Source organism: Embiotoca jacksoni, unplaced genomic scaffold (assembly GCF_022577435.1).
Source record: "Embiotoca jacksoni isolate LCO1_2020_lvr unplaced genomic scaffold, fEmbJac1.0.p SCAF_2, whole genome shotgun sequence".
Lineage (NCBI taxonomy): Eukaryota > Metazoa > Chordata > Actinopteri > Embiotocidae > Embiotoca > Embiotoca jacksoni.
In genome coordinates this window covers 7,232,011-7,250,703 of record NW_027185340.1, presented here as the reverse complement: position 1 = coordinate 7,250,703, position 18,693 = coordinate 7,232,011, and the positions used below count along the sequence as shown (strand labels likewise).

General features: G+C 43.0%; 1 long non-coding RNA gene across 1 annotated transcript; it reads left to right on the top strand.

Moving 5' to 3' along the window:
• The first annotated feature begins 718 nt into the window (after positions 1-718).
• On the top strand, positions 719-11,881 carry LOC138201124 (uncharacterized). The gene is made up of 4 exons (XR_011178466.1): positions 719-840; positions 6,399-6,463; positions 7,365-7,555; positions 10,855-11,881. It is a non-coding gene; the product is annotated as an uncharacterized lncRNA (long non-coding RNA).
• The last annotated feature ends 6,812 nt before the right edge of the window (positions 11,882-18,693 follow it).

Here is an 18,693-nt window from a genome sequence, read left to right as displayed (position 1 = left end):
CCGCACGGCGCTATCGCGAGATTCCGCTGCACGGTGACGGTCGCGTGGATGATTTCACCCCCCCACGTAAGTCTGAAAAGTGCAGATATATTTCTTCAGTCACCGTAGTGAGCTGCAGTTTTCCTCATTATAAAAGTCGGTAAGTGTAATCAACAAAATGTCTTCAAAGATGTAAAATTTCTATAAAGTTATTTTGTACTGTTTTGGAAATACGCCCACATTTAATTTTGTGCAATTAATCATCTATTATGTTGAATAAGATTACGTGTTTTTTTTTTTTATGTCAAATCTGAACCTGTAAAGTAGTGCCTATAGTGACAAAAAATGAGGTCGAAGTGAAAAGTAAGACAACAACAACAAAAATGACTCAATGAACCTACCTCAAAACCTAATCACCTGATCAGAGGGTATTAATAAAAGTATATGAGGTTGAGCATTAGTGATTTTTTTTTTGCAAGTTGAGACCAGGAAAACTCACATTCATCATTAACATTCTTTATTTTATTTTTTTTTAATCTATGATCGCTTTGTTTTATGTAAAACAGAAAATCTAAATTTGAGCTGGACACTACATTTCCAGGAAACTAGTCCTTTGTATTCAATTAAATGTCTTACGAACTCGATCCTGTCTCTCTTTGCATGAATAACAATGATACATCTGTGCCTGATTCTGCTCTCGTTTCTCTTCTCGTGTGCGTCTCCTGAAAGCAGCTGGCCTCGGCCCCTGTGGTGTGTATGGAGCTGGACATCCTTATTGATTACTGTGGGGAGGAATCTGTCCCGGACGCTGCGGCTCCCTCATTGCATCCCCGGCATAGAAAGCAAGCAACACAAGGAAAGGTCAGTTTAAATAATGGGCTCCATATTTGACATCTGTAAGCAAGAAAAAAAAACAGAAAGGGGGGCGGGGGGGGGGGGGGGGGTCGATTTTATGCTAGACCTAAACAGCAGGGTTCAATCACCAACATTTAAGGCATTTTTTTAGAGATGAAAAAAAAAACACATTTTGGGTGCACTTGAGCGGTGAACATGTAACATAAATGAGTGAAAGCAATTTCATGATCACCCAGTCATGTATTTATGGTACAATAACAATTTCAATGTGAATTATTTTTTACATAATGAAACACTGCAACCAAAAACAACTAATTTACTTAATTGCTGTATGTTTTTTGTAAACACACTGTTGCTGGGTAATTATACCTATTATACAGCCCACATAACAAATTTGGTCCAGACTAATCTGTCCCTTTTGGCACATGACAAATTACAGCTGTAAGTTTTTTTGTGTGTCATTTATTTTTGTGTTTAACTATTTGCAGCTAATGCTTCCTTTATGCTGTTTACGAGCATTGTGGCTGAACTGTTACATGGAGGAGGAATTTATGATAACTTTGAAACAAATAAAATTTCTTTGAAGACCACAACACTGACTTGGATGTTGACTTACCAAAAATTGCCTGTCATGGGCTTTACCGATATTTCTTTTTATTTTCGGCATGAAAGGCATCAGGGACACCTATCACTCCAAACCTCTATCTCGCTAATAACCACATTCGGAGTGCCTGTGGCCCTGTTGTTAAGAGTAAATTAACAGTGGCTCCGCAGTTGTGAAAAGTATTGATTGAATTCTCCTGATTGCTTCCCCTGATAACACCAGTAAATCAAATCTGAAACATTCAAAGTTGTCTGAGGCGCAGCACGTAATGAGAAACCTCTTTGTTCTGTAGAACAGTGAGTCTTACATGTGTTTTAGAGCCCAATCAATATCTGAAATGAGAGGAGAAAAAGTGAAGGTCCTGAAACTTTAAACTTTGCAACTTTTCAAAGCGTAATTATAGTGTACAAATAGGATTTTACCCAAAGCAGCGTACATGTTGTTTTTTTCACGCCTTGAAGGACATTTCAAAGGTTTGGCCGAGGCTGAAACCACAGGGGGACAGCTGGTTAGCGTAGGAAAGTGTTAGTGAGGGGTTCATGTGTGCAGCTCTCCCTTACTGCTGTCAGCGATGCTATATGGGCGCTCTGTGAAGTAGACGATAAGCAATCTGCTCTAATAAGGAGGGTGAATAAAGTTGAAAGTGTTGTGTTGTAGTTAGGTGCTGTAGAGAGTTATTTGGACTGTACCATATTCACACGGAAGGCAGCAGGCCCTGGTTATTTAAAGGTCTGAGTTAGTTTTAGTTGAGATACAACTTTTTTTTCTCCTTTATTTATTGAAAATTTGATTTCCAGATTCGCATATTTATTTATACTTGGAGAAAATGCCACATAAATTACTTAAATGCAGAGGGAACATTCTTAAGAACATTCTTAAATAATTAATTTATGCATAACGCTGTCTGACTTAAGTGTAAAAGAAAGTCATTTAGACATAGATTAATGGTTAAATTGCACTTTCGCAGCTACTTTTTCTTTAATTATGCCTACATTTAAACCAAACGTGATACTCGTCACAAGATCTTCTGATTCCAATCCAAACTTTTATATCATCACCATATATCGTCTCAGGGATTCTGGTGCTGCTAACCCAATGGCCCCTCTGTAATTTTGGTTTTCATGCATCCTTTCCAATTCAGAGATCCCAGGGTGACATACTGTGTGTGTGAGCTTGCTTTGCCGACTTTCTCTGAACTGCTCTTTCGACCTCTGTTTAGCTGATTTTCTTACATGTTTGTAAGATAAGGAGAAAGCTCAATCAGACAAACAAATGAGTCCCACATCTGTTCCAAATTTTACAAAATTATCTAAATAGTTTGAACAGATTTCCCAAAAGAGGCGTTCAACAGGCTATTTGATATTTTTCTCTTTTATAACTTTGAATGCGTATATGTTTACTGAATATATGTAGCACATGTGGCAGTTGTGAGTTAGGAAATATTAGCTTGTGAAACAGTAAATAATGCACATCAGGTTATTGTGGAAATGATTGGTTATATGGAGCATGTTAAGGTGCCATAAAAGTTTAAAATTTTTACTTTTGGCTGACTGCTATTATAATATTTTTCAAACATTTTGCAAATGACCTCAATAAAGATCAGTATTTTTATGCAATTGAAGGCAGATTATTCTTCTTTGGACAGAAATTGTGTCCTAAAATTCATCTAATTAGTCTGTAACAACGTACATTTTTATACATATGTTATTCTAACTATTAATATAACTCATCATGGCGATGCTTTCCTCTGCAAATGCACACAAGCAAAATTTCCCTCGCAATACAGTGTGAAGAGTGAACTGTAGAAAACCAATTGCCAAAACAATGTTGTTTTTTTAAGACTGTATAAATGAACGCTGTGATATCTGGGCTGAAAGTGAGCAGCAGAGCTACAACCGTGGATGTATGTAAAAGTAATATTGATACAGACAGTGCCTTGGCTCTTCTCAACAGCTCACGGTCATGAGCGAGCATTTAGGGCAACATGCATGTTTTTATCCTCCCCAGGTATCTCAGTCTTTTATCTAGACTGTGCAGAAAACATGACTGTAGCTGTTTTAGATGAAAAAAAAACATCAACACGTTGAGACATACCAGACTGAATTGAGATCCAGTATCAGCTCCAGAAAACAAATTTAAAACTTGCTGCTTATCTGTTTGGAAAAGTCGCATTGAAGAGGAATTTTGAAATGTCATGTTGCAGCCATAATTTAAATGTGCTGATACAGCTCTTTTTTTTTTTTTTTAGAAATGATATAAACCTACTGTCATCAATGAAATAATTCAAGTTGGGGGATGATTGAACATTTTAATGACCGAATTTATACAAAAGCTACCTTTTATAAGCAGATAAAAGAGTTTTCTGTTTGTGAATTGCTTTAATGATATAAAAATAAAAGTCCTTACAAGGCCAATATTTTATATCTATTCTCACAAGCCTTTAAAGGTTCATTTGTAAGGATCTTCTTTTTTTTTTGCACAGCTCAGATGAAGGATTACATGCTCTTGCCTTACAGGGTGATTTAAACTGCACCTGAGGTACCTGAGCTACAGCAGTAGTCGGGATTTTTTTTTTTCTGTTTTGCCACTGCCCATTGTGCAGAGTGTCTGTTTTATTTCCAATAATAGCCAGACACTGTTGAAATAACCGTTAGCATAAAGCAGCAATTTTACAAGATTGTTGCTAGTGATATTTTTGACCAGGAATCGCTTTGATCTTAGTCTTAAACATTCTCCGTTTGATATGGCTTTCAAATGAACTGTGGTACGAGCCTCACTCTCCCGCCTCCCAAAATGGCATCGGGTAGTGATGAGCCTTCTCATAGCTCTTTCATGGCTACACTGTAAACACGCTACACTGTTTTTATTCCTTAAGAAAATCACAGATAGAGAATCAAACTGTCTTCAGTCAACATTTAGATTCCTAATACGCTGTGCGAAGCGGAGCCACGGAGGAGGAGACTTCTTTCATTAGACACTTCACTGGGGCTCTGAAGTTTGCTGCTTCCATCTGAGATGACTTTAAAAGGGAAACAATGCCTCTGCCTATTGGGGTCTTTGGAGATTTTCTCTCTCATCACATATTAATGAAAGAGGTGGCATGTATGGAGTTGGAGAGCTTAAGCAGGAAAACCTGGTAGTGAGTGAGAGCATGCCAAAGAGAGTCCACAGATATAGAACAGACTCCTACATCGTGTGACATGTTTCTCAAGAACTCTTAACTTTAACATTGATTTTTAAAATGGACACGTTTCCTTCGAACTGTATAGAGTACATACAGATGCTATAAGGAATGTGGGATGTGTGAGAGCTGCCTGTAGAGGGCGCACCTCACCTGGGATGCTTCAGGGCGACACCTTCTTCCCTCTCTCTCTTTCTATGAAGCACACCAAGACAAATACAAGCACATAAACAATCGTCTTATAACAGGCACGCAGACAGCATGAATTAAAGGTGGGTTCACGCCAGTTATCCTGATGAATGTGCTGTACATCAGTTTCCAACGCCGGCCTCCATTTCTCCTTTAATGAGACAGGCCCATCAAGACGGAGCAGCAGCTTTTTGATATCCTCAGAGGGGCATGGCACGCAGACACATTAATGCTCATAATTCATAGACAAATCAAGAAAGATTTCTGTTGGAACAGAGGATCACACCAATTACCAGTTGTTTATTGTTTGCTATTGTTGTGTTTACTGCAGTCTAATCATATTTGGAGGTCGGCCACAGCACTACATCAGCTCCAAGTGGAAAAGCTCTTTTGAAGCCTTTCATTTCGTTGTGCCATATTAGCTGCACTGAGCAGCCCGAGACAACATGCTGCCTTCGCTTTCAAGATAAAAAGAAGCAAGCATTACATCACTTTCTAAATAACTTCACGAATGAAGGAAATTGCAAGTAAATTGGTCACCTAAAAAAAAATAAAAAAAAATAAAAGCCCATTAAGAAAAATGTGTTTCATCTATTAATTTGCCTCAAGATAATAATCGTTTACATAATGGTTCGAACATGGGAACAAGAGTTTGTGTTCGATTCAAGGGAAATGTTGTTGGCTGCTCATGTTTGACCAGACAAAACGCCCTCTTTTTCCCTTCTTGCCCCTCCTATGGAAAAGCAGATTCGTGGCATGAAAGCAAGAAAATCATGGAAATCAGCGAGGCCTTCATTATACCAAGGTCATTACAGCTGGCTTTTATCCTCCTCTGTACTTATAGGAGGTAAGGGTAAAGGAATCCTATTCTCCATCACCCAAGGCCTCACCTTTGAACACACACACACACACACACACACACACACACACACACACACACACACACACACACACACACACACACACACGCGCACACACGCTTACACACGCTTACACACGCTTACACCAGGGCCAGCCTTTTTGCGCTCTCACACACACAAACACACTCATCGGTTTCTCTTTCATTTGGCCTCCTTGAATTTCATCATTCATTTTTACATCACATTAGTGTGGCGTGTTAGTGGTCGGCTTGTCTGCATGTAGAAGGGCGGCTGTTACTTCAGGAAAAGACTGAATAATGCACGGGAGAAGGCAGGAGGGAGGCTCGAAGGGAGATGGCAACAGCAGAGATGATATATATGTGGAACAGTTAGGATATACACGAAGTGAGGTACACAGATCAGAGAGCAGCTTGGATTTTGCATCACTGGACTACAAGGGGGACAAACTAGAACGTATTTGGTCTGTTTTTAGGCCACGCGGTCGTGTAACTTTTTGAGTTTTTTGTATGGTGAAACAGTGAAATGTCGTGTTCTCTCACTACAGCCACAACAAAAGATCAAAGGGATAATATGAACAAAATGGGAACTAAGTGACTGAAATGTCTCACTGTTTTGTACCCCCCCCCCACCCAAAAAAAAGAAATCTGATTCAGTTCCTCATGGAGCAGTGGAAAGTATTAACAGCAGGTTTTTTTTTAATTTTTTTTAGGAGACCTGCACAGTGATCTAAAACAAAGCAGTCAAGGTTACCGTTTCAGATCTCTCCAGAGATGGGTGAGTATAATAATACATTAAGTTGGTGTAATTAGGCCATTACTTTCAAAGTAACCCAAACCCACAATTTGAAGTAAAAAAAAAACAAAAAAAACCCTCTCCACCTTTAAAGTTAATATTTTTTAACGGGCATCACATGACAGTGGAGTGTTATGGCTCCATCAGAAAAAGGAATAACTGTGATCTTGAGGGGAAGGAAAGTGTTCTCTTAATGTGCGCCAAAGATGGTGTCCTCTGTCTGCCTCAGTGGCTGTGTCGGATTTGAAACTCTCCATTGATCTGATACCACCAAGAACTGGCCTGCATATTAAACCGAAGCCGCGATACATCTCCTCTGAGACGGGTGAATTCTGTGCATGTGTGTGTTAGCGTGCTCGCGGCCGCCGCCCAGAAAGAAAATGTATTCTGGTCCATTGATAGTCATACAAACTGTAATATCCCTCCGAACTCCAGCTCAGCGCCTGCCAACACGCGTTGGCCTTGACTTCTGATGCTGACAACATTTTAATCTTTAGGAGGAGCTTGGAGTTTCTGTCCCAAATCCTTGATCTGCTTCACCTTACAGGATGAGCCTCTCTGTCCGCCCTCCAAAATAAACAGAGCCGTTATTGTACTCTCTCTGGTCCAAGGCACACAGACTCTCTGCCTGTCTTTAGGTAAATGAAGCTCCTCTACTTTGCTGCCCGTCCACGATACATTAAAAATAATTAAAGCTACAAAATGAACCCAAGTGTCCTCATCTGGTCTGCATGGGAACTGACAAACCGCCAGGAGATATCCTGTTTCCTGAAAGTACATGTGTGAGCACATAAACGCACAATGCTCACTGTATTCAAACCGTATGAAAACAATCCTCTGCTGTCTCACTTCTTTTTTTTTTGTACGTCTGTTTTTATATAAGCACTGGAAACGATGCTCACTTCTTAAGAGTAGGACTGACGGAGGACCTCGAGAGACAGCGCTGGAAAAAGGATGAACGTTAGGCACCTGATCGGACAGGATCGATGAAAAGCAATTAGATGATAAGTCTGTGGGACCCGGCTTGCGTGTGCGTGACTACAGAGGCCGAGACCTTTGCAGCAGCGAGGAGAGGTGAGGGGAAGGACTGCTTTCTCACAGTGTCTTAGACAGACCTGAATCGGCTCTCCTTCACGAGAGGGGTGAAGGAGCCTGTGACGATATGCATGGTGTACAGTATCTATGCGTGTTTGCTTCTGTCACCTCGTGTGATTTGCGCGCGGCTTATGTGTTTTGCCTAACATCTATTGTCATAATGATGTGCGATTATTAAGGGAGCGGGGTTTTCACAGCAGGGGAAAAAAAGAAAAAAAAAAAAAAAAAAAGGGGGGGCTGAGCCGACAACAGGTCGGGCCTCCCTTTGTGTCTTTGTTTGAACGCTCGGCAAATACATATTCATGCTCCCAATATGCACACAATAGCACGCATTTTGTTTGTAATCTTTGTTTATTTGGGTTGCATACATTAACAAAAAAAAACGAACAAAAAAAAAAAAAAATCTAATTTTTATGCGATGCAAAACGGGGGTGAAAGGTAACAGTAGAGAAAGAAAGAGAGGTGGACACAGACTCCAGGAGCTGATGCCTTGTTATTTCAGTAGCATCCCTAGGAGAGGTTAAGCTCTCGCAGCAGGCGAGCTATTAGGCTAAACCCGGGTGCGCTGTGGTCTGTGTGGGCTGAAAAGACAAGTTCTGACCATTAGCGTACCTTCGGTTCCTGGTATCAGAGTACAAAAGCGCGCGAGAGTTTTTCTTCCAATTTGCGGGGGTAATGATGACACACAACAAATAACTCGATGCTTAATCCGGCCTTTGTTAGTTCATTGTAATATTTTCATGTTTATCTGCTTCGAGTCAAAAATCCCACATTTGTGGCCCTTAAAACTAAATGGAGGTACAGACACAGTGTGAAGGCTGCAGTAAAGTGCCCCCCCACCCTCTCCCCCACCCCCACACTGGATTTCATGCAAGTGCTCATTTCCAACACTAGATGGCTGTCTGTGCTGCGTGTGCTTCACAGCAGCACCAGTGCAGCTTTCTCTCATGCTGCTTTTTATTTGCCTTCGAAATGCAAGACTGAGCAGAACGATTTTTGTTAATAATGCTTTGAGACACGCAGGTTATGAAAACGCACAGCTACACAGACACAGAGCCCAACTTCACGTTTTGATGTTTGAATTTACCAGCCCTTCTTTTTTTTATGAAGTCACGAACAATGGATTAAATACACTGTCATCAGAAAAGTCAGGTACAGATGCACACGCACTGAGGTGAAAGTGCATTTGTGTATATTTAAAAATAAACTCTATGCAATGTCAATTTTGATATATATTCCACACATCTCGATTTTTTTTGGTGTGTGGTCCAGGAGACACTTCAGTAAATTGACAGATTTCAAAACAAGTCAAGGGTAATATTGATGTCAAAAGAAACCACTGAGCGTTATTTATCATTCCAGTTATCGTATAATTATTCTGACTGCAGTGCCATTTGTGTATCCACTGTGTGCGCTTTGTATAAGAAGCTATTTGTAGTTTCATTATGTGCAGTAAATGCGACCACATAGAGCACTTGGTTGTATTGACTTTGAAGATTGCCTTTCTTCTTCCTTCTTCAGAGGCCGTCCGTCTCTTTAGCCCGAAGCTCCCAAAACCGCACAGCCGGCCAGTTCATGGTGGCCTTTTATTATGATGTCAGCACTTTGCTTAAAGAGCATTCAATATCTCCAGGACGACCGTCGGTGGAACATCAACAGAATAATACAGACCGGCTATTCCTCATAGCCAGTCAGTTCATTTGCTCATTGATTTATTGGTAGCTGACAGTGTAATGAAATTAAGTAGCAGTGATTATCACAACTGAACCGGTTGTTTGTTTTGTCTTTCCTGCATCTGTTTGGCGGCGCAAGGAAGAGTTTCAGCACTGGTTGTGTGTTGGTTGAATAAGTACACATTCACATGCATTACACACAAGTGGGGCTTCAAGCACATCAAATCTGTTTTTACTGAATTATTTGAACAAAATGAGAAAGGTCCCAAAGTGCTGGGTGTGTAGAGCGATTTCTCATCGGGCCCTCCTCCGAAAGACAGAAGGCCTCGAGGCTAAAATCGAGGTAAGGCAAAAAAAAAAAAAAAAGGAGGAAAAACAAATGAAAAAAAGCAGCCGAGTGGAGAAAGATATTAGACCCGGTCTGATATTTGCAGTCATATTAAAAGATGGTCATCCAGAAGACAAGCAGAGCTTTGTAAGACTCTTGTACCAAAATCAGGCACATAAATCAGGGTTTACTTCACGAGCTGGAGTTATTGGGTGCTTACATTGCTGCGCGCACGCTTTATTAGCACTCCTAATAGAGAGTGACACCTTTTAACGGAGCATTAACTCACTTTTACAATCGCAACAGCTGGAAAGACAACAGGAAAAATCGAATGCATTCAACTAGTGTTTCATGTTGATGTTGTCACCATGACGCTGAAGTCAAAATCCCTCCAACATTTGACAAAGTTTGATGATTTGGTGCCGAAGGCTTTCTGTGTGCTCGCGTAAAGGTGTGCGATCATCATATCTCCCCGTCTCCATCTACCACAGCATCTCCGGCTCTGTAATTCATGCAAAATGAAATGAAAACCTTCTTAGCAATATGCAGATTTCTTTATGCAAAACAGCATTACCTATGGTGCGCGGACGGCAGCTAATGCCTTTGATCAGTCTCCCTGACATTCTCTAACTACTGAGAAGAAAAGAACTTAAAAATTGTAAAGGCTCTTAATTGAAGTGAACATAAAAGAAGATACATGGTGTTAATTGGTATACGCTAAGAATAATCTAGACCTCGGAGACCACTGTCCCTTACCGGCCCCCCTGCCAAAGTGTCAGGATTTACATCTTTAATTCAAGATTTCCCTACATTAATTACCTCGCAGGCAGCGAAATGCGCATCACTTCATTTTAAAGTATAATAAACATCCAAATAGCCCCCACCCTCCTCATCCATGAATATAAATTTTGGTTAGTGTGCAAAAACACTGGGTCCTCCTATTCTTAAGGAGGCTGTGCAGAAAAGTGCAGGGTTTGGTGGATGTGGTCCACTATTTAGTGAAAGTATAATTAAAGTGCACAGTGTTGGACAGAAGCCGAGCTTTAATCACAACAGCCGAGAGTCGTAAGGTTCAGCTCACACAACATGGAAAGATGGAGAATTAAAAGTACAATTCGACTCGGAGGTCACCGATGATTGCTAATTTTTTTGTGCAGGTGTTACGGCACGCTGTTTGGGGAAATACACAACATATTTGGCATGGTATTATGTTGGCATGACAACTAATTTGTACCTGTGTGTGTGTGTGTGTGTGTGTGTGATTGTCTTCTTTGCAGTGAAGTAAAGCAATTTGAACAGCGGGCTCCAGGATGACCTTTGATTATGAGAGGAATACAGCGGTGCTCATATCCCAGGCCTCTCTTTTCCCTCTCAACATGATGAATGGGACACCCTGAGCTGCAGGACAGAACAACCATTCGAGAATCCGGGGTGACACGCATCCACGCACGCACGCACGCATGCACACATGCACACACGCACACACACACACACACACACACGAGCAGATACGCACATGTGCATGCACGTGCCTGCACACAGAAATGCTGACAGACAAATGACACTCTGATGGAAAGTGAAGCACTTTTAAGGCCTTAAATGCCACCAGCGGCGCACACACACACACACACACACACACACACACACACACACACACACACGCACACACAAACAATCTGTAGCACCTGCACTTATCTCCCTCTGTTTAAAGCACATTTAACACTATTCTGCCCTTGAAAACAACCAGTTAAGCTGCAGCTTTTATCTGGTGGGCAGGTTCATGTATGGATTTATTAGTAGAAAATAGACACATCTACGATGGCTTATTGAAACAGTTTCAAACACACCCCAGCGTGGTTAATATTATGCAGTTTATTAAGCAACAATAAGCAATTTATGTAAACACAGTTCAAACGAGCGCTGCTCCTGTACACCTTAAAATCCCCCCCCCTTTTTTTTTTTTTTTTTTGAAGTGGTTTTATTTTGGGGAATTCATTGTAATTTATTGGCTCAAAGTGCACGATACAGTGTTAAAACTGATTTGATATGGAAACCTGCAGGGACATATTAATTAAAATAGCAATCTAATTAGCATTCCACTGTGACCTAAAAGTTGAATATTATTAGAGCTGCAACCGTCGGCTGTGATGAAAAGAGCTTACATGACAGTGAAATTGAAATTCAAAGAGCTGGAGATAATGTACACACAGATCAAAAGAACAAACGGTGGGGAGAAAAATAACACACCAAGAAGTTTTACATTTCCTCACGAGGGGGGAAAAGTGTGGCGCGCCGTGCACACTCCTGCGCCCACACACACACACACACACACACACACACACACACACACACACACACACACACACACACACACACACACACACACACACACACACACACACACAGCAGGCAGCCACGCACGTGGAAACACACGCTCACCCTCGGTGTTCGGTAGCTGGGTGTAATCTAATGGAAAAATCTGTCAAATACAAACATCACTGCTTCACGACAATGAATTTACACCAGGAATATAATGGCGGGTAAACTCACGACTGCTTTGTACATGTCGTTTTAATGAGTAAATATGAGGACATAATGGTACGAAGATCAAAAATCCATCTTGAACATCAGCCATCTTTGCGACATTCTACGTAGAGATTACTTTCGGCGATACTTCAGTAAACTGTTTTGAAGCTGCACCAGCTTATTTTACTGCTGCGATGTAGAAGAAGTGCTGTTATTATTAAAACTGTTGATATGATTGGGCATTTTGTGAGCCGATACATAACTCAAGTACTCGGATTCTTCACTTAAGTAAAAGTAAGAAACAGCGCAGCTTTAAACTGCTGCGTTCAAAGGTCTATGTAAACAAAACTGAAAGTCAGACAATGAAATATACTTCAAGTGAAAATACTCTTCATGCAAAATGTTGCCTCGGAGGAAAAAACACATGAATTTCACACATGCAGAAACTCGTGTGTGACACATGTGATTGTGCACGTGAAACATGCATTTTGCACATTGGAAACAAGTGTTTTTTTTCATGTAGATTCTCGTGAAAACCTTCCCACATGTTTTGTGAACATGTGGTGAACATGCGTCATACATGTGATCATATGTGTTCGAAGTGGAAAACATGGGAAACTGATATGTTTTTATTGTAATTTTATTGTAATTCCAGAATTTTGTTGTATATTAGATAATTGAATTACAAAATGATCTACTGTTCCGTATGCCAAAATATAAATCTCTCAAAATACTTGTATTGGACAAATTCCCACGTTAGTTCCCGGCAGTGGAGTAAAAGTATAAAAAAAAAAAGTACTTAGTCACTGTCTGTCTTTGCTCTACCGTCCCGCTGTGTCAGGAAAACCACAGGATGACCACACAAACACTTTCAAGTACTCATCTGCTGAAAATGATATCATGTTGTGGAATGAAATATTAATACCAATAGTTACTGGCAATTTTGTCCACATGAATCAATGATTCAAATGTTCTTATGCTTCCAGTACTGCAGAAATTGTCAATAGATGATTTTCCGACATAAGTAGTTGTAATGTTTTATGATGAGGCTGCCAACCCTTTTATTCGTCCCTTTACCCCTGGTTGAAAGTCAATAACCGACCCTTCAAAGTCATATGGAAGTATAGATTTTCCAGAGTGCAGCTAAAGGAAGCAGAGGTGAGGTTTACATTGTTAACACCACACTTGAGCTGACATGTTTCATCATATCACCAAACAAGCTGCTGCGCACGGTCTCCGAGAGTCTGGTTAACCCGCATGAACTGCCTCAGCTTGCCCAGATATACATTAAGCCCTCGCACAAGTCACGACAATCAAAACAGTCCTCACAGGGGTCAGCGCACTCCGGTCCGCTCAGTGTTACTTTTGTTTAACCTTGAGGAAATGTGTGCTTCCTCTGCATCCCCCGCGGGGAGACTTGCATATTCGTGCATAGCCTTGTGCGCCGGGCCCGAGTTGCCTGTTCTCCGGGCGAGGGCCTTTCCTACGCTTCTCCTGCAGCTCTACAAGCGGGCGTGTTAACATGTGTCCCTGCAGTGGGCCGACGCGCCAGCCAGCAAGTGATAATTATTCATTAGTATTCATTAGTGTGAGGTGCTGGCCGGCGCGGGGCTCATGTTGAATCAGTGTTCTGACGAGGCCTCGGCCCGGCGCGGGTCAGTGAAGAGCCAGTAATTAGGCCCACCAGTCAGGAGGCATTTTCCTAAGCACAACACGTGAGCTGGAGAGAGAGAAGATGCAACCACCAGGAGAGAGGCTGCAGGAGGAGGAGAGAGGAAACGGAGGGGGTTGAGAGAGAGAGGGTGTGTATTTATTTTTTTTAAAAGAAAACTCAACCTTAGCCTCCTTGGTTTCCTGTCTGGGTGGTGTTGAGCACCTTAACCTTTCTCCTCCACTCACTCCATTAGCGGTAGAAATGCGTGATAACCTTGGCTGTCTGCTTTGTTTGTCTCGTTCTCATCTTGTGTTTTCCTTCCTTTTCTTTGAAGACTCTTTTTCTTTCACCCTTCTCTCTCAAACTCCCGTCTTTTAAATCAAATATGCATATGTGTTTCTGTTTGTTTCACTCGAACGTGCCCTGCCTGTGTTGCATATGTTTATTTATGGGTTCTTTGCATGTCGCGTGGTTGATAATAGCAGCAGTTATTATCACTTGCTGACATAATTGTGTAACGGTTAACATGACAGAGTGGCCGCCTCCCAGGAATGCTGTTAGTGTTGTAAATGCGACCGAGGCCTAACTGAATTAATCTAATTGGAAGATAATTACACTGGCTGCAACAAAGCTGGACCAGATTCATCAAACCGTTTCCTGCCCCCGCGAGCCGTTAAAGGAAGAGCTCTGCGAGCCTGGTGAGGTTAAAAGGCATCCGGTGCACCTCAAAGCTGGCTGGTGCCACGGCTGTCAGTACATATCTGACGCAGAAAAAGGGGGCTCTGACAGTGACTGACAGCAATTGAGCAAACAAGGGGTCAAGTGTTGAGCTGTCGTGAGACGGGAGAGGAGAAGGCTCAAACCCCCCAGATCCAAATCCCTGCGGAGGACGGGCCCAATCCGAGGAGATGAGGAGTTTATCCTGTCGACACGTAATGTCAGTTTACCTCGAATTAAAACAAAGAGCATAAGACACTGACAACCTCTCCGTCTCTCTCCGTCTCCTTTCTGTCTTGTTTTCTCTTCTTCCCATTCACTTGTGTACGAGTGTGGAGACACGGGTGAGGGAGAGGGAGCGCCACGCTGTATCCTGACATGATTCCAGATTAGACAAATTCCCTAAACCACAAGCGAATGGCGTGAACCCCCCTCCCCCCCCCCTCCCTCTTTTTCTCCCCTTGGTTTCCGACGTGCACATTTTTCTCCTTCAGATTTATGACACTGGCATGTAGGTGCACTTGACAGCTCTCAGATTGGCGCTGCAGAAGAGGGAGATCCCAAAGAGAGACGGGTTAGCCGGGTAAATCTATCAGGGGTCCGTCCAGGAGGAGGAGGAAGGATGAAGAGGGTGTGCGGAGGAAGGAAGGGAGGGAGAGGTGGGAGGGGGAAGCCAAGGGAGAGCTGGAGAAGGGGAGAGGAGAGTGAGGGAGAGGGGCCCCGCTGAGCACATAAGCTTCCATGCTGAGCACAACCGTGGCTGGCTGACAGTTGTGCTCAGCCTTCACTGTAATAATGAATAAAAGGAAACTCCCTGCAGATTACACATCTTCCGTGTTTTGACATTGACCTTAATACATAATTTAACCACAAAGCCTGAAGAGTGTGTAACGAGATAAGAGAGGACCAGAGGATAGAAAAAAAAAGAAGATGCCTGGGCTAAAACATACAGGCCAAAAAAAAAAAAAAAAAAAAGCCTCAGCTGTAATAGCTCTAATATGATGTAGCCTGCGAGGACTGGTAGTTATTTTTTTTTTTCTAAACAAGATGGGGAAATTTGAGGGAGAAGATGGAGGGCAGCAGAAGAGGAAAATTATGTGTGTGTGTGTGTGTTTGTGTGTATGTGTGTGAAAAATACGGTGATTTTCCTGCTTATGGAATTCCCAGTGGGAGGAGGAGGTAGTGCTGCTAAACCTCAATAGAATAGTAATGTGCCAGCTCAGGCTGTTGTGTGTGTGTGTGTGTGTGTGTGTGTGTGTGTGTGTGTGTGTGTGTGTGCCACTGCCCCCACTCTTCCCCCCCTCACCTCCCTGCTTGCTTCTCCTACAGTGTGTGCAACTGTAGATCGGCTGAGTGTGATATCTGAAAGAGGTATTTGTCACTGTCAGTGTCACTTCTTGGTGTGTGTGTGTGTGTGTGTGTGTGCGTGCGTGCGTGTTTTCCTCAGGGTGTGTGAGTGTTGTGATGTTTTGAGTGACTGTTTAGAGCACGTTTTGCTGAGCCAGCACTCTTCTCCACAGATTATGTCACTCCAGTTGAGGTCACCGTGTCACACAGACTGTCAGGACATGCTTTTATTTTTTTGGGGGGTTTCTTTAGCCAAATTCCCCCGAGGAGAAAACAACCAGACTCACACACAGCTTCCGGCTGAATAAGTCCAGTGCTACTCTCAAAAATAAGTTGATTCTTGTTTTGTTGTCTACTTTCTGGAATTGATGGATTCACTTGTGTATTTCTTTCTTTTTTTTTTTTTTCTGCTGATGGGAGATGTTGCTGCACAGCATTCATGCATTAACAATCATCACTCCCCCAATTAAGGCGGCGGCTACGTCACCGGCGGCCTGCTAGGTGCTGTGAAACCCAGACGCAGATATTGAATATGAATTAGAGAGGCCGTATATGCGCCCCCCCCCCTCCTCCCTGCGCTCTCTCTTCCTCTTAACTCAAACTCCTTTCGTCTTTGGGCTCTACAAAGACATACTGTTCTGTAATTGAGGCTGCGTGTCAAAGCCGTCCTTCCTGTCCGCGTGTAACCCTCTGATTCGCACTCTTCTCATTAGTGTCATAATTACCTCTGGTTGAAACGCCAGGGCCAGAGCGAGCTCCTCTGCGAGCGCTAAGGTGAGAGTGCGGCCCCGTGGCGCTCTCAGTCGGGGAGGGGGTTTGAGTCCGACCTCCAACCCAGTAGGGGGCAGTGGAGATGCACTGAAGCCAGCTTTGTATGGCGCCTCTGCACACGAGGTCTGTTTTAAAGGCCGCATGCTGTTTTGCATGGTAACAAGCAGTTTGTCGAGGAAAAATTGATTGGTCGATAAATGAAACATGAAACATTTGCTGGCTGGAAGAAAAAAAAAAAAAAGAGCAGCTTTTTCTCCCATTTTCTGTTTTCTTCTTATCATCCGTCCCTCCACAAGTACGCCTCCTTTTTCTTGGTTTTTGTGCGCCGTGAAGATTCACCCACCTGTCTATCTGTCCCCGGGCCTTGGCCTAAGCCTGTGTCTGTGGGCTCTTGGAGCTCTTCAGGGGATTTGCTTGGCTGCAACCTAACTGGCCCTGAATATCCTCCAAAGTGGTCCAGCTGGGTCGAACATCCAGTGTGTGTTATAGGGGTGTGTGTGTGTGTGTGTGTGTGTGTGTGTGTGTGTGTGTGTGTGTGTGTGTGTGTGTGTGTGTGTGTGTGTGTGTGTGGACCCGTGCCATCATGGCTCAGTTACCGCAGAGAGCCACAGTTATGGCTGTTGTGGCAATAGCACTTTGGTGTTTTGCCATCAGGCTTCCCTCCAAGGACTGTGTCAAGACAGAGGGAGTCTTGGTCTGGATGCATGTGTCTGTCTGTCTGTGTGTGTATGTGTGTGTGTGTGTGTGTGTGTGTGTGCGTGTGTGTGTGTGTGTTGGATGAAGCAGGGCGGTGCTCTACTTCTGCAGCAGTAATCTAATGAGCCTGTAAACACACTCATTTGACATCATTAATTGGAGGGAGATCAGAGATCCTAGAGGGGTGTGTATGTGTGTACAGTGTGTGTGTGTGTGTGTGTGTGTGTGGTAGCGGTTGGAGGGTTCTCCCATCAGAGAGGGTTCTCCCAGATCAAAGATTTAGAGTGTGAAATCCCTGATTATGCGACAGAGAGACACATTAGAGGCAGTTTTCTGCCAAGCTGCGAGAGCAGCAGAGTGTCTGGTCAGTGCCAGCAGCAGGCCTTGATTTCAGCACCGAAAAAGCACCAAAGCAACAAACACAAAAGCTGCCCTCTGTTTTTTGTCAATTCTAACAATGAGTGGACGAATCAAAGTTGGAAGACGGAGAGTTTGTCTGGACCCAGTTTATTGATTTTGAAGTATTGCAGCGATTTCAAACACATGAAGCTATATTTTGGACGCGTAGTGACAAAGCGTCTGCTGGCGCTTTTGAAAAAAAGTTTGAGTCCTCTTTCTAACTGTCACCGAGTGGGATCCATTAGCTTTAATTGTGCTGCCATACTGGTTCAGTCACATTTGTCAGTGGGATCTAAGCTGGGGGAAACAGAGGTGCCGTGCTGGAGTTGCTTGCTAGTAGTCCTCTGCTCTGAGTGTAACCCAGTCCAGTCCTTAATGATCTATCTGTCTACCACCCGCACAATGGCCCACACTGCTGTTCGCTTTCATTTACAGAGTGCCAGTCTCTGAACTCCCCTCATCAACCCTTTGTTCCTGGCTGTTTCATGTTTTTTTCGGGGAGTTGAATGGTGTAGCCGTGCATGGGATACTTTTGAGCAAGTGGTTTAGAGAGACAGTCGGAGCAGGAATTTTCCAGTGCAATACATTATGAAGATTTCACTTTCTGCCTTTGATTCTGCACTGACAGTTATCCTTCAGCCCTCCTTTAAAGTCCCACTTTCAATCCCTAATGGCTGTCATGTCGCTGCGCTCTCTGGACTCTTACTCAAAGTGTCATTGGCATAATGGTCGGCAGCCGTTGGCCTCTTTTGATCATCCATGCTGTGTGCGCGAGCAACTGGAGCTGAAACAGTGAGGTGTATGAGGTGTCTGTGTGTGTGAGTGTGTGTGTGTGTGTGTGTGTGTGTGTGTGTGTGTGTGTGTGCGTGCGCACTGCTTGCGCCTCTGCTAGGCTGCCACTCCCAGGCAGAGCTCCACGACCGGAAATCTAAAATTCACTTTCAAATAGTTTTCCTCCTGTTCTTGTTGCCTAATAGCCAAGCAGTGGAAAGTGTGTGTGTGTGTG